This window comes from Castor canadensis, chromosome 4, assembly GCF_047511655.1.
Source record: "Castor canadensis chromosome 4, mCasCan1.hap1v2, whole genome shotgun sequence".
Lineage (NCBI taxonomy): Eukaryota > Metazoa > Chordata > Mammalia > Rodentia > Castoridae > Castor > Castor canadensis.
The window spans coordinates 117,568,439-117,581,535 of NC_133389.1; the positions used below are offsets into that span (position 1 = coordinate 117,568,439).

General features: G+C 34.8%; 1 protein-coding gene across 1 annotated transcript in view; it reads right to left on the bottom strand.

Annotated features, from left to right (window-relative positions):
* Positions 1 to 3,279: 3,279 nt before the first annotated feature.
* The window catches only part of Fign (fidgetin, microtubule severing factor), a 376,464-nt gene continuing 366,646 nt past the window's right edge, over positions 3,280 to 13,097 (bottom strand). Inside the window, exons 3-4 of the transcript XR_012447224.1 lie at positions 4,843 to 4,913; positions 3,280 to 3,941 (exon numbers count right to left, since the gene is read on the bottom strand). The gene's annotated coding sequence lies outside the window, so the exon portion shown is untranslated. The remainder of the gene's footprint in view (positions 3,942 to 4,842; positions 4,914 to 13,097) is intronic.

Sequence of the window (13,097 nt, forward strand, 5' to 3'; positions counted from 1 at the left end):
AAGTTGTCCTAGCTCCATATCAATCAATGGCTGGACATTGTGGCATATGCCTGTTATCCCAGCTACTCAGGGAAGCACAGTGAGGAGGGCCACAGTCCAGGCAGGTCCAGGCACAAAGCAAGACCCTAATCTCAAAAAAAAAAAACCAAAAAGGCTGGCACTGTGACTCAGGTGGTAGAGTTTCTGCCTAGCAAGTGCAAGGCCCTAAGTTTGAACCCTAGTACTACCAAACAAAAACAAAAACAAAAAACCCTTGAGGGTTTTTGGTTCATGAGGGTGTTGGTTCATGACCTGATAAGGCAAGTCCATATATATTCATATGTATGTGGGCCAGGGACTTTTGATCATGCAATATAGAAGGTAAATTAAATGATTTTAGTAAAGAAAAGGAGCGTAAGCATGGCTGAATCTAGAATCAAAAGAAAAAGATGTTTTTAGAGCTTATTCTATGATTCCCTATTTCTTAACTCTCTCTGTTGCCTTTATTCTGCTGACAGGCTTTCCTCATGAGGCCAATAACTGCCAATAACTCCAGCAAATAAAAAAAGAAGTAGGAGGCTAGAAATTTGTTTCTCTTGTACTGTAAAATTTTCTGTCAATGGGAAAGAAGAAAGGATAATGTAATAGGTTTACCCAACATCCCAAACCCAATCTGTACCTCCAATAGACACAATGGAATCCTAGAGAAGTAATCATCTAAGGAAAAATAGAATTGTTGGGCAAATAGAGCAACAGATGAACACTACAATTCTGATAAGCCAAAGGTCTGATATTTCAGTGAAGAAGGCTGTATCTTTTTCAAAGAGCAACCAACTGTTTTTTTACCAAGGAATAGACATGATCAAGTTGTTTACATTTCTTAGAATTAAAAAGAACAGATTGGATTGGGGCAAGGCTAGACTCTGTGTTGTAGTTCTAATCACTAGTCCCAATTTTTCATTCATCCTTGCCTTATACCCCTTGCCACATGACATAAGAGACAGAACATATTTGCCTACCCTTGGCTTTGAGTACAAGTCAACCTGTCTTAACTTTATTAATAAAACAAAGCATAAGTGATATGGTACTTCCCAGCCTGGGATTCAAGATACCTTTAGAGTTGCAGCTTCTACTAATACAGACCTACAATCACCAAGCCTGGGCTACATGCTTGCGCTAGAAGGAGAAATAAAGTTATACAGAACTGAGTCAAATGGTCTCAGCTTATCCCAATCTAGATCAACCAACTGCCAGATAATGAGCAAATCCAGCCAACATCAGCAAAGACAGCTCATCCATGATTCATGAGAATAAATTATTTCTGTTTTAAGTGACTGAATGTTGAGAATTTGTTTTAACAAAAGTGTAAGCTGAGCCATTTATTAGATACATTCTGGGCTCTGATACCTGTGGCTGGAAAAGACAAGGGCTTAATGCAAGACTATTGCAAAGGATCTGGGGAAGGTTTATTTGAGACCTGATGGACACTTAAGATGTACCTTAGGATGATGAATAAGTTTCTACCTTAGCATAAAAGCAAAAGTTTTAAAAAGTTGGTTGGGGAAGTACAGAATTAGAGATGTCTGAGAAGACAGGAAGCAAATGAAACTGAAGAAGTTAATAATACCATTAGAAAGAATATTTAGAATGTGAGAGAATCAAGATCCTAAAGAGGTTCAATAGTAAGTCAGAAAGATAAGAGAAATGGCAAAGAGTTATGTTGTCGAAGCCAATGGAGGATGCTTTGCAATACTGAGGTTATTATTGCCATTATTATTATAAGGAAGTTAAGTAATAGTAAGTGCGACATCTGTAAAGACTGGTCCACTCTATACCTCAGGCAATTCATCAGTTACTGTTCAGGTTTTCCTACCTTCATGCTGGTTCCCATGAAGTTTCAGCACCATTGGGGGTATCTTCATGAGTAGTTGTGATTTTCCATATCCACTCACCTGTGTCCCCAATTTTGAAGGTAACAGTTTACCTAGTGACTTCACCTCTCTGACAGATTTAAGAAGATTGACTTTTCAATTTCTTCTAGTTTTTTTACATGTTGATATGAAATGATCATTTCCAGATTCTTTACATGTGAAGCCTAAAAATCAGAAGTCACAAGCTGCTTTTTAAATAAATTTCTAGAAACAGTTATTAAACTATTTTTCATAAGGTAATTTTAGAATAAAATATGCTATTGAGTTTCATTTTGTTTTAATTTTGCCTAACTGAAGTTTTGACTCATATTGGGCAACTATAGTACAATTTATAATGGTTTCTACAATTTTACATTTTTAAGAAGCAAATTACTTGCCAGTACTATTTTAACTGCTCTGAATTCTCATGCATGGTGATGGCCTTTTGCCCCAGTTGATGATTGGAAGTTAAATAGCTCAACAAAAATAACAAATTCTGCTGCATCTTTTTGCTTAAGTATACATGGATGTAATTGTTTCTACTTTTTGTTTGACCATGAGACAGTTTATGTGTATATATATGTATTTTTTCAGTCTAAATAAATTAGTTGCTATGATTTATATAATCCACTTACCAACAGTAAACATTTTGTAAATGTTTATTGGTTGAAATCTAGACAAAGGGAAGTGATATTGAAGAAAGTGAAAAAATCTTGCATAGTATGGGTGTCATTTACATTTGCCATTAGCATGTATGGAATGCTTAGTGTGATTATTATGACAAATATTCCCCCTACCCCAATTATGCTTAAAGTAGTAATAAACCAACAATAAAACCATTAATAAATATTTAACTAGTAATTCCTTGAGTCCACAACACTTAAAAAGAATTGGAAAAGTTTATTCAGAAGACTGCTGAGTGGCATTAACCATCTACATAGAGCCAGTTAACCATCAATTAAAGAGTATGCACAAGAGCAATTTGTTGTGATTTGGAAGAACATTGAGAGTCAGAGATTTTGAGCATAACTTTAAAGTTGCTTATCATATATGCTTTAGAAATTATCTGAACCTGTTCAGTCAGAAAATTGGGCTTGAAATCCCATGATACCAAATATTTCTCAGAAGATATGAAGAATGAATAGGTTTAAATTGGGTTGGAAATTCTGCAAGAACAGCACTTTTTATAATATTGCAGCATTTCTGACTGATGCCTATCCTAATCCCAGGCCATGCATGCATACCTACATGAAATGTGCAGTACCAAGTAAATTGCCAAACTTTTTGAACTTTGAAAAATGACAAAAAAAGAAGAGGAAAACTCTTGATTTGAGAGAGAGAGTTAAAAGTTTGGAGATTTCTTTCTTGAAGCCAAATTGTCCAATCTTATCACAATGTAACCACCTAGTGTAAAAACTTCTAATAAATAAGCTATCCATCCATGTAACCTTGTCACTTTAATTTTCACACATGTTCTTTTTATCTCTGGGCCTGTATAATATATCACGCTTAATCTCTGTCTACTGCTGTGGACTATAAGCCATATTAGAATAGATTGCAAAGCTGCCTCTCCTCATTAGAAATCTAACCTGCATAGTAGGGGAAGAGCACAGAGCTTAGACATGTTCCCCTGAAGCTCATCTTCACTGTCCATTCAGGTTGGCTTGCTTGCACATCCAGGACAATACTCTGCTTCTGTCTGAGAACACATAGCTACCTAACAGTTAGTTTGAACTATCAATTCTTGTATCCCTATATTAGCAAGGTTTTTCTTGCTTTCCTTACTGTTTGTCTTTCTTTCTTTCCTTCCTTCCTTTCTTCCTTCCTTCCTTCTTTCCTTCCCTCCTTCTTTTCTTCATTCATTTTCTCTCTCTCTCTCTCTCTCTCTCTCTCTCTCTCTCTCCCTCTCTGTCTTTCTCCTCTTTTGAGTGGAAGAAGGAAAAGATCTCTCTTAGTTGCTCAGGCTTACCTCAAACCCCTGATTCTCTGTCTCTCCAGTGCTGGTATTACAGAAGTTCTTCACCATGTCCTTCTCTTACTCATTGCTCTTAACTGCCATTGAAATTAAAAATAATTTCTTGAGAGTAATAAACTTCATTGTTAATCAAATACATTTCATTATAGGGAGTTGATTACTTCCAACAGAAGAAAAAATAAAATATTTGAACATTCAGGTGTGTGAGTTGGAAATAGTCTTACAAAAAGATAGAGACTAATGGATCGAAGAAATGCTAAATCTCAAAAGAAACAGGAAGCATAGTGTTTCTTTCTTGAAAGCTTTCTAGACAGTGGTGTGAGTAAATACTCTCATATGAGCACCATTCAGTAATTTGAACATCTGTTTTGTGCCAGCAGCTTGTGCTCTATGCTGCTGCTCTTCAAATGGAAAAGTGTATTTATCTTTTAGTGGAGGAGGACAAGAATTTTAAAAAACATACTACATTGAAAGGGATATTATTATTCTTGTACAAGATGAGGATCACATTTTAAAAACTAAATTATTCAAAACTCTGCATTTTAATATTTCCATAGATTTACCAAGTGAATATTATTTTTTTCAATTTATGTGTGAGAAAAAATAACCTCAACCACTACAAAATTGAGCTCTATCCCACATTGTAGAAGTGGACTTTTGGGGGGGTGCATTTAGTTTAGTAGGGTGTTTTGGGTCTTGAATTCAAAAGAGAAATTATGGTTTTCCTCACATGTTAGAAACCTTTTAAGTAACTGGTAGGTTATATTTTCATATCTTTCAAGAACAACAGTTTTGCTGGTAATAGCTGGTTTAGATAAAATCTGGTTCTTGTCCGAAGACTCTATCAGTAAAGAGAAAATGAAAGACACTAGGAAAAGGTGTATGACTCACATTTTGGGAAAGTAGTTGTTAGTTTCAATTTTGTTCAATTAGGATGGATGTTAGTAACTTTGGCTTAAGTTCAATGTGGGTACTTACATTCTTCCTACTTAAATTTTCTTTGGATTCAAAGACATCCTTCATCCTCACATCACGGTTTTGTGATATCACTGCACATAGAAGAACAGAAGCCACATTTAACACCTGATAATGGGGCATCTCTTCCACAGCAAAAGCTTGATATTCCTGCATAGCATCAGTATAAGTTCACTTTGAGGGTAAAGGTTTTAGAACATGTAATGTAATAAAGCAAAAGAAGACATATGGCAATCTTAACTGAAGATATGTATATATACATATATATATATATATATATATTTATAAGAATCCAATCGAATGAATTGTCTCTGACAGGGTCTCTGCAGTAATAGGAGATTCTTTTAGCTTGCCCTGGCTGCAAATGTAAGATCATTATCGTTAGATCTTTAAAATACCAACAAGGAAAATATGAGGAGATTTAAAGTCACCTTTAAAATCACCCCAAAAGTTCAGTCTCAATTATCTACAATCAATGTCATTCTCCTTGACTAAAAGTTGGTACCAGAGAATGTATTTGAAGAAAAAGAAATTTTAAAAGTACAATTGATGCTGACATTTTATCAATGGAAGCTCATTTCTAAGTCATACTCATCCATACATCAAACCTGTTTATTTCTTTGCTCCACCTGATTTGCCCTTTTGCCACATTTCTGTAGGGACATTAGATATTGCTTAAGAACAACCTTCACTACAAATACTTCAAACCCTTTTTTCAAGATTTCATTTACAGATATGTATAGAGTTCCATGCACTGAAAGATGGAATTTTTTAAAATAAACATTTAAAAGTTCCCAAGGAAATCTGCTTCTTTCTGTAATTCCTATGACTAAAGCTGCTAAAAGTTTATATCCCTTAAATTTAAGCACTTAGTGACAATAAAGTTACAATAGCTCTGGTGCAATTACAAAAATATAATAAATATTGATTTCAAACAATTAATTAAAAATAGAGAAGAAAATAAAATAGTGAACACTGTAGGTAATTAAGCAAAACATAGGTATGGTGATTTATAAAAAGAAAAAGATCATGAGATGTACATAAAAGTAAAAAAAGAAGTTATATTTAATATCACAAAATTGTAGTTTAATACCTAGCTTATAACATTTTCTGGTAATTCTATATTGAAAATATAATGAAATAAACATTACTACATCATTAGTGGGAGCATAAATTAGTAAAATCTGATTGGAAAGCAATTTATTAGTATTTATCAGCATCTTTAAATTTTTCTTTTTCCCAGTAAACCCATCTCAAGGAATACATTTTAGAAAATGAATCCCACAAGCAGGTAAAGCTTTATGGACAAAGATGTTTATAATAACAAAACATATAATTGGAATCAACCAATCAGTGAAAGGAAAACTAAGTGTTCAGAAATAGCCTACAGAAAACTAACTTATTTATAAAGAATAAATGTGATATATGCTCCTCATATAGTATATTAGATGGTGATAACCAGAAGCAAAAGAAAACATAGAGTTGGGTAAGAGAGAATGGAACTACTAAGGAAAGGCATGATATAGCACTCAGTACAGTAGTTAAAATAGTCCTCTTTGAAAAGATAATGTGTGAGCAAAGGTTGAAAAATGTAGGAAAGACAGCCAGCACCACAAATACCCATGGAAAGAGAATTCCAGGTTAGAGGTGGAGTATAACAAAGGTCGTAAAGTAAGAACTCACCTATCATGTTCAAGGAATGGTATGGAGCTCAGTATCACTGAAACAGAGTGAGTAAATGGGAGAGGGGATTAGAGGCAAAAGATAGCATAGCATGTGGCCTTGTGAGCCATTGTAATGATATACACTTCTACCTGGAATGACATCAGGAGTCACAGTCCTGAGTTTTGAGTTGTGGGCAAAAGAAGGGCATGATTTGACATATTTAAGCAATGCTGATTTAGCTGTTGTGTTGAAAATAAATTACGTAAGGCTTGGATTAAAGTAGAGAAAATGATGAGTTGTGATCAGATTTTAAAAATATTTTAAAGAAAGGGTTAAGATGATTTCCTGACAAACTATATGGAGGAGGAGTAAAAGAAAGTAAAGAGTCATAGTTGATACTAAGGTTTGGGGCTTAAGCAACTGGAAGAGAAAAACTGAGATCAGCCAAGCCTGGGAAGGCAGACAGAACAGTGATAAGTGTGAGAGAGATCAGGAACACTGTTTTAGGAATATGATTTGACATGTGTTTTAGATATGCCAGAGAGTTGTTGAACAAGTAGTTGGATATATGAGTCTAGAGTCAGGCCAGAAAGAGGTCTAGACTGGAGGTAAAGATGTGAGATTCATCAATTTATAGTTACCATACAGTGATGACTCTGGATTAGACCACCAGGAAAGTGAATTGTAAATGAGAAGTGATCCAACAACGGAGCTCTGGTGTTATCCAACATTTAGTGTTTGAGTAGAAAGGGAACGATAAAAAAGGATCAGTCAACAAGGTAGAAAAAAGAAAAAGTATTGTGTTCCCAAATTTGAATAAAGAAAATCATGAAAATAGAGAGAGTGACAAATTATACTAGTAATGCTGATAATTAAGACCAAGAATTGATCATGGTGCTTATTAACATGGAAGTCACTGGTAACTTAGATGAAAGAATCTTTTACAAATCAAGCTTCATTTGGAATATGTCTAAAATAGTATGGTAAAAGAAAAACTAGGAAACCTTTTTCAAAGTCAATCACTAGAAGAATAAAATAAATGTATGGTATGTGATTATTCATATGGAGAGCAGATTATGAGAAGCCTATCAGAACCAGACATAAGCAAGGCAAGATGCAATTCAACTGTTTTTCCTAAGATTACCTGTAGACTGAGATAGGCACAGCCCCAGCCACTAAAGAGGGAAATGCAGAACAGGTGCTTCTAAGTTATTTATGTTTAGAGAAGCAGGAATGCAGGTTTCACCTGTTACAATGTCACGCCTCTTCCGAGAACCACTGTTCCACCCTGTTTACCAGTGGGTATAAAAGACTCACTGAAGGAGGATGCCAGGCTTTTGTTTTGGGGTTTTTGCCTTTGCTTTGGGGCTTTTTGCTTTGGCTTTCTGATGGGCAAGGCTTTTTGGTGTGGGAGGCTTTTGGAAGGGAAGCGATTGTTGAAGGGAAAAGAATTGCTAAAGGGGAATTGCTAGCAAGCCTGAGGGTCAAAACTTTAAGAAAGCTAAAGAGAGAACATGGTACAATGCAAGTCTGCACTGAGAACTTTATACATAGCTTTAGGAACGCTAAGCTAAAGAAAAGTTAAAGAGGGGGCAGGGGGGAGAAATGAACCAAGCCTTGTATGCACATATGAATAATAAAAGAAAAATGAAAAAAAAAAAAAAAAGAAAAGTTAAAGAGAATGTGGGACAATGCAAGTCTAAGGACCCAGACTTTAAGACTTATGCATGTGCAGATTTTTGGCACTAGCTGTTGTTGTTTGCAAGTCTGAGCACCCAAGCTTTAAGAAAGCTAAAGAAACAGTGCAAGTCTGGGGGGAAAGACTTTGCGAGATTATGCTAAAGAATAGCTAAGAGAAAACATGGGACAGAGCAAGTCTAAGGAAAGAAGTTTTAAGTAAGGTTTTAAAGAAAACTTTAGAAGGAAGGCTTTAAAGAACTGTAAAGGAGTAAGGCCTTAAAGAATAAAGATAGAGAAAAGAAGCAATGAGGGTTGTGTGTCTCCACCCGAGCACCCAATACACCTGATCCCACTTTCTGTCTGTCTGTCTACCCTGTGTCTTTTCTGTATATCCAGTAGCCCTCAGTTAGCCCCAGTTAGGTTCAGTAATAACCAGGAGTAAGAAGAAGCTCTCACTCACAATGTAGTGAGAAAAAGCTTGCTCCATATTCTGTTAGTAACTTTCTGCAATTCCATCTACTCCTATTCAGCTGGATTCAAAAACGTGTGCCTAGGTTGCATAATGACTCTAAGTATAATTAAACTCACTTACTGGATAGAAATATGTAAGAAAACTTGTCTAAATTTCATGGTTAGTATTTGGGTTTGCTACAGTGCTACTCATAGGACTTTAACTAGTATTATCATTAGAAGAAAAACAAATGCACAATTGGTCTTTCCCACTCACAAAGCTAAACACTTCAATATTCTAAATCAAAAATGCTGAAACTCCATTTCAACCTTGGTCTTACCTCCAAAATTGGCCTTAGGGTTAGAATTCACTTCTTCACTTCCATGACCTGTGAGGAAGTATGGCAAGGGAAGGTAAACCCTGCTCTTGAGAGGCTGCTCTGAATTCTCACTTATTATCAAGTCTTCAGAGTTTCAGTGTGGAGTAGGGTAAAGGTAGGGCAGTACTTTGCCAGTTTTTAGAAGACAGCTCCCTTTTGTAGGGCAGTCTCACTTTGAACTAATCCCTCCTAATATTCCACTGAATACTGTAAGTAGCCTCTAACACTTCAATGAAGAATGCAGATTCAATTTTTAATGTCAGGTATTGCTGGGTATAGGCATGGCAAAGTAGCAAAAAACAAAACAACAAAAAATAAAAAAGAAAGAAAGAAAAAGAGAAGTAAGAATACTGAGAATTTTCCAAAAACTCAGCCCCCAAAGAATTAACATCCCAATAAAGAAATAGACACATGAATTGAATAGAGAATTTTCAAAGGAAGAGATCCATATGATCATTAAATACATGAAGAAGTGTTCAACTTCCCCAACTATAAAAGAAATGCAAATCAAAACTACATAAAGATTTCATTTCACCCCAGTTAGAATGGCCATGTTCAAGAGCAAAAATAACAACAAATGCTGGCAAGAGTGTGGTGAAACAGGAACTCTATACACTGTTGGTGGGAAAGCAAATTAGTACAATCATTATGGAAAGCAGTATGGAGATTCCTCAAGAAGCTAAAGTAGAACTGCCATGTGATCCAGGGCATATATCCAAAGGAATGTAAGTCAGTATACAATAGACACTTGCACACTGATGTTTACCACAGCACTGTTCACAATAGCCAAGCTATGGACATATTTTTTCACTTAAAAAATTGTTCTTGGTCCTATTAAAATAGGCATAAATATACCATCAATGGGACTCTTACTTTCTTTATACCCCTCAGCTGTCTTTTTTAAATTGTTCTGAAGTATCCCATAAACATGCTATGATCTTTATTTATATACATTTTACTTTATTTGAAAATATATTTGAGAGTCCCTAAAGAAAAACTACAGTAAGATGGAAAACAAAACAAAACAAACATATACAAAAAGAAAAACACAACCCAAGTAGATAAAGGTATCAGGGCAAAGGAAATCATAGAAATAATAATCATTCTAATGATATTTGTTTCATGTGCTATGGGTTGTGAGATATTAAAAATAAATTATCTTATTTAATCTTCTCAGCTACTCTATGAAGAAGGTGTCTAGTTTCTCACTTTCAGGTCAGAAAGCAAAAATATAGATAATTTAAGCCACTAACCTAAGGTCAAAGGGCTAGTAAATATTGAGGGTGGAATTTCCAATCCCTGGAGTTAATTTCTTAAACACCTAGAGGTTAGGTGACATAAAATGCACATTATAAAGTCTTATATAATTAAAATGGTCAAGAATATATTTGGATTAAGATTCCAAATGGTCAGAGCAAAGAGGAAAACAGATGCATGTACAGATCAAACAAAATTTTCACAGAGAAAAAGCAAAATCTCTACTTCTTTTCTGCCATAAATATCATGATTTTATAAAAAAAAAAAGGATATAGTTAATGACCTGGATTGTTCCTCAAAAACATCCTGTAATATATATATTATCAACTTCTGTACAACTCTTGCTCATCAAGTCTCTTGATGCAAGCCAATGCAAAAGTTCAAAACATACTCTTAATAGCATTATAGACTGCAGAAGGAGGATTGAAAGTCAATCATAAACTCCCTGATGTGTGCGGCTTCATACAAAGGTTATATTTAGAGTACTTATGACATCTAGAAGAGTGAATCTCAGTTGGTGGAATGTTTTATCATTTACTTTCCCACTTCCAAACCAGGTAGTCAAATCTCAGGAGTGGAACATGAATTATGAAGAACATTAAGAATTAATTCTAAAACTCAAAGCAAATTATTACTATTGCATTATATAAATCATTGTGTTATATACTACCTATAAAAAGTAAAGTCAACTTCTTAATTAGCAGGGAAATGCACAGAGTAGGATACTCAATAGAAAAACTTTTATGAAGATGAGATTTTTATGTTTATAATGGAAGTACAAGTTTAAAAAAGATTGTGAAATTTTTGATGAATGGACAGAATGAATATTCTTAGTGTTACTCATTAAAGCAAATTTGAGCTCTATTCTAGCAGGAAGTTGGAGTGCTGAAATTTTATGTTGCTGATTAAGGGCAGGTACATATGCTTTAATAATTAGATGAGCTGAAAATAAAGTTTTCTTTCTCTGATGACTATTAATAAGTCTATACAGGACTTGAATCTTAATGGACAATCACCCATAACCACATAGAATTGAGCCACAAGAACTACCCATGTACAACACAAAAATGACCTTTTCTAAACAACCCCAGATCTTCTCAATAGACAAGTGAATATTTATACCCTTGCATATCTACTTTTTCAAGATTAAACTCTTTTAAGGAAAATTCTACTAGACATCATTTGTGAACACAAATTTTTAAGGAACATCATATTTTGTAAGAATTGAAGAGGCAGGTAAGGTCTCATTGTCACTTATAAATACACTTTCTTCTCTAATTTTCCTGAAACAGAAATTATATTACTATCTTCATTTTGTTTTGGAGACAATGTAGTTTTCCATTCTGTACATGGAAAGAAATCTAGCCAATTTTAGGAACCCATGATAATTTTAAAGATATTTTTTATGTCCTCATACAGATATGGAAAACCTGAAATAAAGAAAAAGTTAACAAAAAGCATTATGTTAATCTGCTAAAATCTAGAATTGTAGATTTGTTTCTGAGGTATAATAAAAGAAACCAGTTGTCATGTAACCACAAATCCTTGGAAAGAATTGTTTTTTATTGCTTATTCATTTATTCATATGTGTATACATTGTTTTGGACATTTCTCCCCTCTGCCTCTTGCCCCCCACCATTCCCCTCATCCTTCTCATTTCCAGGCAGATCCTGTTCTGCCCTCTTCTTCAATTTTGTAGAAGAGAAAAACATAAGAGATAATAAGAAAGACACAGCATTTTTGTTAGCTTGAGATAAGGATAGCTATACAGAGAGGTTCCTAGCATTGCTTCCATGCACATGTGTATCACAATCTAAATTGTAACCTCTTTGCTACTTCCCAGTCACCTTCCCATACTGGCCTGTCAGTTTAAGATTACTTTATTTGCTCCTCTACAGTGAAAACATCAAACACTTTCAAGTTTCAGGTTTCCCTTTCTGTCTCTATTCCTCCTGTATGCATTCTCCCATTACAATGTGACCATGTCCAATAATATTACTGCAATTACTTTAGGTCTATAATCCATTATGAGGGAGAACATATAATTTTTGGTCTTCTGAGCCTGGTTAACTTTGCTTAAGATGATGTTCTCCAGTTCCATCCATTTACTTGTGAATGACAAAATTTCATTCTTATTTGTGGCTGAGTAAAATTCCATTGTGTATAAATACCACATTTTCTTAATCCATTCGTCAATAGTGTGGCATCTTGGCTGTTTCCATAACACGGCTATTGTGAATAGTGCTGCAATAAACATGGGTGTGCAGGTGCTTTTGGAATAACCTGAGTCGTATTCCTTCAGGTATAATCTTAGGAGTGGTATTGCTGGATCATATGGCAGATCTATGTTTAGTTTTTTAAGAAGCCTCCATATTGCTTTCCAAAGTGGTTATAATAGCTTACATTCCCACCAGCAGTGTATGAGGGTTCTTTTTTCCTGCATCCTCCCAACATTTGTGGGTGGTGATGTTTTTGATAATAGCTATTCTAATAGGAGTGAGGTAGAATCTCTGTAGTTTTGATTTGCATTTCCTTTATGACCAGGGATAGTGAGCATTTTTTCATGTGAATTTTGGCCATTTGTATTTCTTCCTTTGAAAAACTTCTATATTGGTTCATTGATTTGGAGGGAGTTTAGTTTTATGAGCCTCCTGTATATTCTCATTATCAGTCCTTTGTCTGATATATAGCAGGTAATATTTTCTCCCACTCTATGGGTGGTCTCTTCAGTTTAGAGACCATTTCTTTGGTTGTGCATAAGCCTTTTAATTTTATGTAGTCCCATTAGTCCATCCTTTCTCTTTGTTGGTGAACTGCTGGAATTCT